Genomic DNA, 13,095 nt, shown 5'->3' on the forward strand with positions numbered 1-13,095 from the left:
CCTGACATAAGTTTAGAATTGGGCTGAATTTCTGACCGGTTCTCATTTGATGGGGGGCATGACACCTGACTAACTGCCTGATTCATCAACAATCTGTCTGTTACATGATGGGTTGGATTTCTGTTATATCAGATGTTTTAGTTGGCTGTCTTACAGTTTGAGCAGTTCCACGGTCAGATTTCTTTGGTGGCTGCTATCGAAAGATTTGTTATAGACTGTAGTGAACTTCATTTAATATTACTGGAGTACTGTCTTATATGTTTTGGCTAACTGCAGTCTTCTGCAAAACAGCCAATCTTAATTCTCTATATATTCCCAGCCATCTGCAGGTCAATATATCTCCTTGTTGCAGTATGTGAAAGTAGAGTCTTGCTTAAAGATATTATACCTTTAATTTTTCTGCAAATATTTAGAAATACAAGATCATCTCTGTTGGATTTGTTTGGAAATGTCAATTAACAAAACAGACTGGTGATTTCATATTTACCTGGAAGGTCATTCCACAAACAAGACTAGGTCAAAACCTAGTATATGGCTAGATTTGTCGCTAGGTGCTTTTTTGAAAAACTGTAAAAAATGCACTAAATTGACAACACTGCGGGGTGTAAATGCCCCCCCTAATAGAAACTGTGCCAATTAATTTTGAAAGAGCAATGGCCAATGGGGAAACTTTAACTCAGTCACATGGCATTTGGCTGACCAGTGGTCACTCAGTCAGTCAGTCATGTACATTTGCAATTATAGGGTTGGCCTCACTGTTCAGTCCAGCAAAAATGGCTAAAGATAAAATAATGGAGTGTCTATTTGCACCTGGGTGAAAATAGAGACACAGCAGATGTTTGGCTATTTACATCCAAATGGAATATCCAATAGTTCTGTCACTGTAAAAATTACTGTACAGGATGGTGCAAATAGTTTCTATAAGCCCTCTTTAATAAGCACCATGTTGGGTGCCATTCTATCTGCCGTCGTCCAGCGCTAATTTCATATGTTACAGCAGAAAGACTTTAGGAAGTCAAGTGACATAGTATAAATACAACAAATTCCACAAAGGGAAGAGTTGGTGATGGATGAATGGGTAAAGCACCCTAACTTCCCATGGGAGACTGAGGTTTGACTCCTGTGTGAGTTTTTAGATTTAGTTGACTTATTATTATTACTTTTTTAAACTATTTTGTCCTCAGTCACAACTAATAAGATCATGAAAATTAGGTAAGATCACGATTTGGGTTCAAATAGACTCTTTCACAACGTTAAACAGCCTTTCTAACAGAGCTTCGCCCATGTGACTCATTGAAGTGGTCCAGAAGAGCCTAAGACCTGGGTGTAAATAGCCACATTGGCTATCCACCCTGGTGCAAATAACACCGGTGGCTATGGATATCTGGGTGCAAATAGCATCTGCCAAAAATTAATTATGTCTGTCTTAACTTTCCAAATCCTGCCTAATGTGTCAGCTTCAGGTATATCTTTTGGTCATCAATTTGTATATGATGGAATAGATACACTTTTAGTGTCACTTTTAGTCAGATCAGCTGTTCTACTTACACTATGTAAATGTTACCTCAAGTATTTTTCTATGGTCTCAGTCTAACTACAGTGATTGTGTGTTGGGTTCAGAATGCTTCCAAAACAGAGGTGACCTATTCCTGTAAAGAAAAGGTGAATGATAAAATAACTTTGAATTGACTCTGCGATAACTTTCCAGATATTAAATCTTGTCTAGTGTTGTGTGTACACACAGAGAGTGATTCCAGGCAGTGTTGACATTTCATTCACATTTGGACTCTGTACATTTCTAATATTTATATGAAGCATTTATTCATGGCTGCAGGTGAAAAGATACAAGAATGGCTTGGCTATAAAGAGTGCACAGGTTAATGATTGGATGACACAAATGAAAGGGATTAATTAGGCTCACTGATTGATGATGCAAACCAATGTTCATTTGGCTAATTGAATAATAAAGCAGAGCAGGAGAAAGAAAAATGAGCTATGGAGGTTTAAAGGAGCTGTAAATGAAAGGTTTAAAATAAGTGAGGGTGTTTTCCACACTGAACTTCTGAAAGCATTTATTTTCTATAGTTTAATTTTTTACCATACCTTTAAAGAAGACACTGTACACTGTACTGTACAGTAAAGTGCAATGCAGCTAATTGAACTTGCTGACTAACTTAAATTTGGATTTATTGCTAATTCACAAGAATATGTACAATATCCACCAGTCATTAGTCTTTGGCATTATTGCTTCATATCAACTAACCACGGTGCACTTGATGCATCTAGTTATGTTTAACACCAAGGGTGATAGACTGAAGGTTCTTGAACAGAGCCCTTCTCCTTCTATGGCTTTGGTACCTCATCCGAGCGCACTCTACGGAAGAGATGGCACACAGTTGAACACATATATCCCCACCAAGGCCAAACAATCAGAAGTATGATTATTATCTGGATCTGCACCACACTGTCCTGAGTGTTTGCAAGAAGCTGTCACCACTAGAGTCAAGTACATTTTTATGTGTATAGCACCTATTCAAAACAGAAGCTATCTCAAGGCACTTTGGAGTGGCCTCTATACATGGGGGATCAAGTGTATGTGGCAGTGTCAGGGAAGGAGGGAGACACTGATATGACTGAGACCACAGACAAGCCCTTTAAAGCACTATTTTAGCTTTTGTTACATGGCTGTATAAACACAGAGACATGTGAAATGGCACAGTGGGATAATATGTTGGTGCGTCTTTTAGTTCTTCAGTGGGAGCAGTAGGTGGTGAGGGAGTTTACGGAGAGGGGGCTGTCCGGCTGTCAACAGCACCTGTAAGGGAGAGGCATGTGGTGCCCCTGGAATTAGCCAGGTCCTGAGTGACGACGTGTTACACACACAAACAGACATCGTCAGTGCAAGTAATATCATAGCAGATGAACTTCAAAACAAATAAGAGTTGTGACGTGTGAAATTTCAACATTAAAAGATCTTGGGGGCAAGAGGGAGAGAAGGCCAATCCTTTTTGGGTGGTATAAAAGTCTGGCACCTCAGGCATCTAAACCACCAGTATTAAAAGAGGCCAATAGTACGCTCCAAAACTGAACACACACATGCATAGGCATAATTGTAGCCCATTTGGGTGAGGGTGAGGAGCCTGAGGGGTAGCCACTGTCACTTGCAGGTTATAACGCAGAGTAATTATAAATCAGGCTTGAATGGTTTGAACTTCTATTGTATGTTGTTTATTAACTTAGCAAGAAGCCAGCCATCACGCACAGCGCCTGTCTGTCGTCTATTCCCTTCACTGCTGTGTCAGGATAAAAGAGTCATATGTTGAGCGAGGCCATCGAGCCATCGCATTTGTCAGGACCAAGTTAGACTCACATATGAGTTGGACATTTATTGAATTTTCATTTACATAAATTTGTTTTTGTGTGGAGCCCTTCTAGTAAAATGAGAGTAGGCAAATGTGCTGATTATATTTGTGAAACCGGGCACTGCTGCAAATTAACCTTTGATGTTGACCAGTGTAAGGGAACTTGATGTATCAACTACTCATTTTAATAATCCCATCATTATTGAACTCCAGGCGATATCCCAGACCTAGGTTAGGATTTAACCAAATTATATTGTTCCCAAAACGGCCTTTAGTGAGAAAGGTAAACATTATATAATGTTTGTCATGTCAAAAACTTACCTCCCATACTCCGGGGTATCATTTCAAAACAGAAGTTTGAAAGGTGAACACAATTTATTTAAATTTTGTTAAAGTGAGCTTGGCCTGCATTACAATTAGGATCCATAATGAGGATATAATGTGTACTGACTGTGCAAGAGCCGTCACTTCCTTTATTTCCAGACTAATTTACACAATCCATATATGCACGTGATGAGGATGTGTCGGAGGAGGTGAACGCAGAAGGTGTTGCAGCTCTGTATGCCTGACATCACATTCATGTTCACTGCTGTGATTTTAGACACACGAACTGTATGAAAACTAAAATTGTACTTGGTAATATATGCAGAGTATTAGAAGATATTATTAAAAACTATTGATGCTCTGTTCTGCAGTTCTTTAATTAGGGTTCAAGCCTCGAAGGGGCAGAACCCTATTGTTATTGTGTCGGTTTATTATTATTTTTCTGCCGAATCGGCTCAAATTGCCATTAGTTGGAAAGTGCTAGAAATATGTAACTTGGCCTAACAACTGGAAATCGTGTGCAAATGCTTCCCAAGAAACATGAGGCCAATTGGCCAGATGGTGGAGCTGTAATTAAAGTCCAAAAATGCAATATTAGAAAAGGGCACACCCCCTCACATGGTAAGTCTGACTGACTTGAAATTTGATACACAAGAATAAAATCCTGATTTCAGTCACTGGAGAAATCCTGCCCTGTCTCCTGAGCATACACACCGAGTTTCGTTCAAATCTGATGAAGGTACGACAAATGGCAGAACGTTGAGTGTGCAATTATTAAAATGCTGCAGGCTTTGTGTTGATGAAACAAGTGAGTAACTGGGTTAGCTTCTTCTTTACACAGAATGACACCAGCTGATCAGACTGTCTTCAGCTTTGTCAAATTAAATTGAAAAATTCTCATGTTTTCCTTTTAATGTATTTTCACATTGGCTACAAGAAGCAGTTGTCCTTGTCCTCTGAGTCTCACTTGCGGTGCGCCTCACTATTTATGCATCATCTGACTGACTTTGCCCCGATATTTTTGCCCGCAGTGTTAGTTATATTCACCACGAGGCGTACAGCAATGCATAAAGCTCCAGGCAAGCTACAGGTTTCTTGACAGTTATGAGGCCCTAATAGCCAATGTGCCAACAAAGGAGGAAGTTGACAATCCCAGAGAAGAGGAGACAGAGTGCGATAGGTGAGGGAGATAGACAGGGGCAGTATAATGAGAGGAGAGACTGCAAGGATGCATGATGACGGCCTGGAGGAGACACTTTGTGGTAGTCAAGTCAGTTGTTGGCATGCACTCTGTATTTATTACTCTTCTCTGCATCTGTCTATTGATACCATGATTTTTCAAGAAAAATATTTATAATCTGAGAGTTCCCAACTCAACAGAGAAAATCAAGTAATAAATCTGACAATATACAGACAGTTGTTTCATACCTTAATTAAAAGAATTGCAAGGCTTTTGTTGTAATGAATTTCTATTGTGACAACCACTGACAGATTTTTTTAGATAACACCAAGGTAAACAGAAGGTTGCCCATTTAAAATAAGCTACTTCTCATACATTGTGAGGCTGTATTTAGTGACAGCAGTGTGTTGGGCTAAATCATAATGTCAGCATGATAACAGGCTCATAATGACAAACATGCTGACGGTGACAGGTATAATGTTCACCATGCACACTGTCTGAGTTTTAGCCAACATTTGCTAATTAGTACTAAACATAGAGTAAAGCTGAGGCTGAAGGGAGAGTCATTAGTGTTTCAAGTATTTGATCATTAACCAAACTATTTGCACAACTTAAAGATCCGTATTTTACACAGTGTTTTATTTGACGTGTTCATTCATAAGAAGATATACTTATGGTTTTAAGAACCAAAAACCATGTCAAGGTAGCTTCACATCTCCTCTCTAAGGTTTCTCTCTACCAACAATAGGTTGGTGAGCCAATCAGAAGAGAGGTTCTGTTTTCTGAGTGATTGAATAAAAATACAGCAGATTTCAGGTAAACACTCTAGAACACTAGAACCTAGACCTGCTTTATTAATCTACCATTATACTATATGGGACCTTTAAAAGTTTGACATGGTGATGGTGCTCCTTGAAAAATTCACTACTCTTATTAAGATGAACACAAATGTACTAGATTTCACGGCAATACACCCAATAGCTGTTGGGACATTTCGCAAAAAACCCCAATGCCAGTCAGCCTCATCGTGTCACTGGAGGACAGACAGAACATCATCGCCACCGCTACCACCGTGCAACTAGCACCATTCAATTAGCATGGCTGAGAATATTAAGAGCAGAGGATCAGCCATAAAAGGGGGTTCGAGACTTTATACAGACTCATAAAGCTTAGAGAGAAAAGAGATTTAAAAACAACGCAGGGGTCACAAACATTCTTATGTACATTCAATATATTAGCTCGGGCAAGTTAATTTTCATTCAACTAGATAGATGAAGATAGATGAACACAACAATGAGATGAAATGATGCTCTGATGTCTTTGTAGTTTGGACATTATTGCAATGACTTCTCCACTGTAGAAGGAACAGAATGTTTTTTTTTACTGTCAGCGTGAACTTTTTTTTCCCTATTTGGGGTTCAACTCTTTAAAGAAATAGTTTGACATTTTGGGAATGATGCTTACCTGCTTTCTTGCCAGGGGTTAGATGAGAAGATTGATACCACTCTGTGTCTGTTGTCTGTTAAAATGAAGCCACAGCCAATTATTTTGGCTTAGCATGAAAACTGGAAGCAGGGGGGAGCAGACAGCTAGCCTGGCTCTGTTTAAAGGTGACGAAATCACCTACCAGCACCTCTTAAGCTCACTAATTTACATGTTGCATTTTGTGGTTTTATTGGGGAGGGGTTATATGCTGAACTATATCTTGGCAAGGAGCATGACTTCCTGTAGTTTTGTTGTCACTGTGGAGAACACAGTTTCTGTCATTGTATGAATTAAACAAATGAGATGCTTGTACGTGAATTTTGTTATCTTTGAACAGAGCCAGGCCAGCTGCTTCCACCTGTTACCAGTCTTTATGCTAAGCTAAGCTAGCCAGGTGCTGTCTGTAGCTTCAGATTTACCTCAGACATGAGAGTGGTACTGAGCTTTTCATCTAAGATGCAGGCAAGACAGTGAAGAACTGTGTTTAAGAAATGAATGTGAATATCTAACTTGTCCTTTGAACTGGAAGGAAACTGAGAATATGCTGTGCAACTTTCAATAAAGTATGTGCCACCCCAAAACTGGACCAAGGCTGAGTGCACATACTCCCACCGAGCAATATTTACATCTTTATAGTGTCCAGTAATGTTAGGACCTGATCACTGGAATCAGAAGCACCATGCTGTCCTCAGATCAGATCCTAGCACAGTTCTCTGTTTTGCATCCTGTCTTTCTTTATACAGCTTCCTGACTGCTCCACCTGTGATATGACTTTGGGAAGAAAATGTAGAATGATGGAAAAAAATAACTAACATATTAGCATCAGTAATTTCTCTGTCCAATGTTGCTCAATGGAACCGACACGGGGACAACTACTGCATGACTTGAGCAATATGGAAGATGCTTAAAGAATTCATCTAGCACTATGGCATGCTGTACTACTGTTCAACTATGGAGTCATAATGGACACAAACATAAAGGTGGATATGTGTAGTGAAATAGCCATCTAAGATAAAAGTGTCACCCAGACCTAGCATGTTACCTTTTGGAATAATAAGTGAACTAATAAATTCTTCCTGGAGTGGTGTAACTCCATTTTATATCCATTAACATGGTCCTTCTGTAGCCAGAGACTCCATATCAATTTATTGGATTGTTTAATGTAATAATGCATAATGCAGAGGGATTAATTGGAAATGGCTGCAAAAAGAAGGGACCGATGCATTAAGGAGCTACTTAGAATCAAAAGAGGATTTGTTAGATGGTCCTTCAGGCTTGAGATACTGACAAATTAATTCAGTGGTGCACAAGAGAGACACATTTTAGAGAGTGCATTACCTTATTAGAAGATGAATCCCTCCAATGTTTTTGTTGCACAGAGATGAATGGATGCCAAGACGTTAAAGGTGTCTGGGAAAGCTAAAATATAAATAGTGAGTGCATCCTTAGCTCAGTTGAGCTTAGACCAGCTGAGTTCAGGGATATCTCAATTTCTGCAAAGCTGAATAGAAGTGGCATTCATGGTTCAGTTTTGTTTTCTTTTTTTTAAGTCGGAAAAGATGGGAGAAAATTGAAAAAGAGTGCTCTTTTAGGTGAAACACTGAAATACAGTTTTCTATTAAAAGTTATTGCAATAATACATTTTTTGGCAGAGTGTCTAAACAGGACCAAACCTGTGCCAGACAAATGTATTTAGTGGTAAAAAAAAAACAAGCTGGGACACCTTTACCAGATGTCTGTGTGTAATTTAATTCATTTCCAACTTCATTAATAGGTTTATAAAAATGATTAACTAAGATTGCATTTTATATTGAAATTATACAGCATATGGCTCGGTAAAGCACAGTCTATCATATTCCAAGCCACAGTGCTTTTTTATGTCCACATCACTGTGAATGTCCCTTTAGGTCGGCACATGAGCTGGCCGTCCTTTGTTTGAAATAAATTCCATTTTTGACCTCTGTGTCAGACACGTTCAGTTGTGTTATTTTTTATTATTCTGGGTGGATTCCATTATCGTAACACATCCAGGCGACTGACAGACAGGACATGACCCGCCCTGGGGAGATTCACTAATCACAGGACATCAAAACTTCGGCGGACGAAGTTACATCCAATTTTTTTCCTGGTGGTTAAATACTGAAAAATATTACTTTTCTCGACATCTGCCTTTTCCTTTTTCATCATTTTTCTGCGTCTGGCCATAGGTCTGCTAAGAAATAGCATTCCTCAAAACTCTCATTAGCATTATTCTGGCAGTAGCCGACGTAATGACTTGGCCTCTCATTAGTCTGAGTCCATTTGCCAAGGGAAGTAACAACTCAGGCCTCAAACAGGTTGGGCCATTGTTCACACTCCAGTGGGGCATACTTGTTTTTTTTTCCTTGCTGAAACCTTGGTCTGCAGGATTGTATCTTGGTGCATACCACAAGGTAAGTTGCAGACAGCATCTCCATGCTGCAATAAAAAGCTCATAGTCATACACACACAAAAAAGGGAGAGTTTTAGAAAGGACAGTATTTCCTCTGCTGAAATCCAAAAGCACAGTCTGACACCCAGAAAAATATTTGCAAGTGAAATGGGGTATGTCGGAGTGAATTTCACAAAGAAAAATTACGGCAAAATTAATTAAATAGGTTAAGGGCAGAAAGAGTAAAACAAATGTCTGCATCACAGAAAGAGAGAGAGAGAATCTGATTAGGCAACTATGATTAATTTGTGAGATTTGGGCGTGCTTATGCATGGTAATTTTAGGTTAATTACTTTGAGTATTTATCACAGAAAATAGTGCACTATAACCACAACATGACAAAAAAGGTGACCACTGTGGCATATAATGACAGTTTTGGATGGACTTTCATAGGTACTGCATAACATGTTAGAATGTTGATAAAAACATGGCTGCATCTGTGCTACAAAGTGTTGCCAGACTTACATAATAACACTGGTAAGAGTCTACAGCCATGCTAACAGCTCTGTGAAGGTGTATATGGGCACAGTGGGGCTTTGAGCTAAATACTAAGGCTACCAAAGACAATGCTAACAGGGTGAAGTTTTGCAGATATAATGTTTAACAAGTTCCACATCTTAAATCGCTTACAATGTTAACATTTGCTGATTGCTAATTACCAAATGTTATCATGGGGGTTCAACTGTTTTGCTATACTAACAGTACAGGAGAATGGGAGGGAATTAGTTTTGCAGATATCTGGTAATAACCCAAAGTATAAGTCAAATGTTGACCTGATAATTGCACTTGAAAAGTTAATTCTCAGAGCCACGCTGCTTGGATGGCAAAAAATGGATTCAATATCCATCTAATAATATCAGCCTATGCTAAAAATTGTGTGAAAAAACTGATTTGCTCAAATAGCACATCAAACAAATAAATGACCATTTCAAATGTTGAAGGCAATGAAAGCGATGAATGCTTTGACATGAACACATTCTTTGGTAGCGTAGAACTTGAGAGCAACATTTAGTACTTGTAGCTATGTGACATTTTAAAAGCCAAGATAATGGGCTACGAGGGAAAAAGCATCAACTCATGTATACTCACTTCTGTTATTAGGAGCACCATACTAATACTGGGTGGGGCCTCCCATTGCTCTCAAAACAACCTCAGTTCTTTTTATGGATTCAACAAGATGTAGGAAATAATCCTTTGAGATTCTGCTCCATGTTGACATGATTGCATCACATCATTTCTGCAGATTTGTCATCCGTGCATTCATGCTGCCAATCTGCTGTTCTACCACATCCCAAAGGTGTGATTCATATCTGGTGACTGGGGAGGTCACTGAAGTTCACTGAACTCATTGTCATGTTCATGAAATCAGTTTTAGATGACTTTTACTTTGTGGTTGTGTTGGTGCATTATCATGCTGGAGGTAGCCATTAGAAGATGGTAAGCTGTGGCTATAAAGGGAAGCACATGGTCAACAACAATATGCAAAAAAGGCTGTGGCATTTAAACAAGGATTAATTGGTATTAAGGGCCCAATGTGTGCCAAGAAAACATTCCCCACACCATTACACCACCAGCAGCTGCCTGGACTGTTGACGCAAGGCAGGTTGAGTCCATTTAGTTCATGTTGTTGATGCCAAATTCTGACCCTACCATCTGCTGCCTCAGCCGAAATCCGGCAACGTTTTTCCAGTCTTCAGCTGTCCAGTTTTGGTGACTCTGTTTCCACTGCAGCCTCAGATTTCTGTTCTTGGCTGACAGGAGTGGAGCCTGAAGAGATCTTCTTCTGTCGTAGCCCATCCACCTCCAAATTGTTCATTCTGAGATGTTTTTTCTGCTCATCACAGGTGTAAAGAGTGGTTATGTGAGTAACTGTAGCCTTTCTGTCAGCTCCAACCAGTCTGGTCATTCTCCTCTGACCTCTCTCATCAAAAAGTTTGTATCTGCCCACAGAACTGTCACTCACTGGATGTTTTTTTGTTTTTGGCTCCAATGTGAGTAAAAACTCTGGAGACTGTTGTGAGTGAAAATCCCAGGAGATCGTCAGTTTCAGAAAACCCAAAGCAGCCTGTCAGAAACCAACAATCAAAGTCACTGAAATCCCATTTTGCCCATTCGGATGTTTGATGTGAACTTTAACTGAAGCTCTCTCTGAGTTTACTGCTGCTGCATGATTGGCTGATTGGATAATTGCATGAATAAGAAGGTGAACAGAATAGAGGTTTATTTACAATATACACTCCAATACAGCACTGTCAAATATATGATAATGACAAAGACATCCAGGATAACCATGATTTTATAAAATATAGTTACAGTCTTTTAGGTTTTTAAGTCTTCACACTCTAATGTTGATGATTATTAGAAACAGGAGAGCAGTTGAGTGATCAATGACCGAACCAACATGAAACATGAGGAGGAAACTGATTCTGATACAGGCATTACACACTCGATTTAGTGAGAACTGAGCGAAGCATCAGAGGTGAGAATTATATTATTGATGAGAGGATCTTATAGCATTGATTTCAGAGTAGTTTTCCCCGACCACCATGATTTATGTTATTGACTTCAAACATATCATGTCTAGCACACTGGAAGCAGAGATTACACCAACCTATTGTGCTCTAAGAGTCAACAGAGCATCAAACTGTGACTTTCTGAGAGGCAGATTTTGGAGGGAGAGTGTCCTGTCGTCTCTTGGTTTTATGATTTAAAGTATTACCGACACAGAACAATGAAACCCTTTGATGATCCACTCAGAGAGAATCCTCTTCGGACGTCACATCTTTTCAGATGCTGGTCCTCCTCTCTCATATGTGGATATACTTAGGTACACGATGCATGTGCAGGGTGCACTGGGGAGGACGTGGGTTACAGTGTGTACTCCCCTGGCTTGTAATGTGTCCAGCTAAATCACAGTATTCCATTTGCGGGGAGAACAGTGGCTCAGTGGTTAGCATGGCAGAAACACAGCAAAAAGGTCCTGGGTTCAAATCTGTCTATGTGGAATTTGCAGGTTGAGGGAGCTTCGAACTGTAAATTGTCTGCAGGTGTGAATGAATGTGTGTGTGTGCGTGTAATGCTGCATTCATGCAATGACAACTGGATGGGAAGAACAGGAAAAACACCTTTTATTCTGACATGGGAGTTCATGCATTATTCTAGGGTGGTTAGCCCCAGCGCTAACCATGGAGACACACCAGATAAACAGCCTAAAGCAGCTACTTTTGTTGGGTAATTTGTATTAATTTGCCACTGAGTAGAACCAGATTAAAACAGAGTATAGCTCCTACAAATGAGCTGATACAATTGTATTAAGATGTGTCCCAAATTACGGGACATTTACGAAAGTGTGGCCTTTCTAAGCTGTTGTAGACAGCGAAGGCTGAACCGAAATGAGAGTTTTTGCTTTGCGTCACCAGCCGTGCCCGCCCTTTACCATCGATTCCAAAATTTTTCTCACTAAAACTAAAGGTTTTAAGGTCCGTGGTTTTAACACTGTACTTTTAACTGTTCAACTGAGCTGAAACCCAATACTTGCATTGAAAATTGTAATCGCCAGGCTCTCTGTTGGCGTTGTTTGCTTTCACAACCAGCGCGCAGTGAATCTTTGGATATAGGTTAGGCCATGAAATATCCAACCATTGGATGTTTTATTGCCCAGGAAAAGAAACAGCATGCATTTCTCAGCTGCATTTGAAGATTTCAAAATGGGACAACCTAGTCGCACCACTGTAACACAATTGGTCTTCAAATGCACCCTTCAAAGGATGCAGCCCCTGAATTGGGACACAGTTTTAGTGTTAATATTGGATATTATTTTGAAGCATCTGCTAACAATGGTGCATTTGCAGTGATTCTGCCAACAGTTTGTTGATACGTCTGTACGTCTTCTCAATAAGTGGGAGAACATTGTTGGTTTCATCTGCTCATGATTACTACAATTTAAACCTTATCACATGAACGCACATTATAGAGTGTGATAGAGTGGTTGCCTCTGGGCTGGGACCCCACATGACCAAATAGTTTGACATTTTCAGAATCATAATCATTTGCTTTCTTGCCAAGAGTTCGAGGAGAAAATTGACACCACTCTCAGGATTATTAGTCTACAATCAGGAGGTGGTTGGTGTAGCTTAGCATAAAAGCTAGAAACAGTTGTCTAAATGTAAGTAAACCTGCCCCCAGCACCTTAACACCAGTTGCCTTTTATGTAAAGCTCTCTCTGTGATGGAAGTAACATACAAGTCAGAATCCCAGGCAGTTGTACCTCTGGC

This window comes from Seriola dumerili, unplaced genomic scaffold (genome assembly GCF_002260705.1).
Source record: "Seriola dumerili isolate Sdu_G_001 unplaced genomic scaffold, Sdu_1.0 BDQW01000052.1, whole genome shotgun sequence".
NCBI lineage: Eukaryota > Metazoa > Chordata > Actinopteri > Carangiformes > Carangidae > Seriola > Seriola dumerili.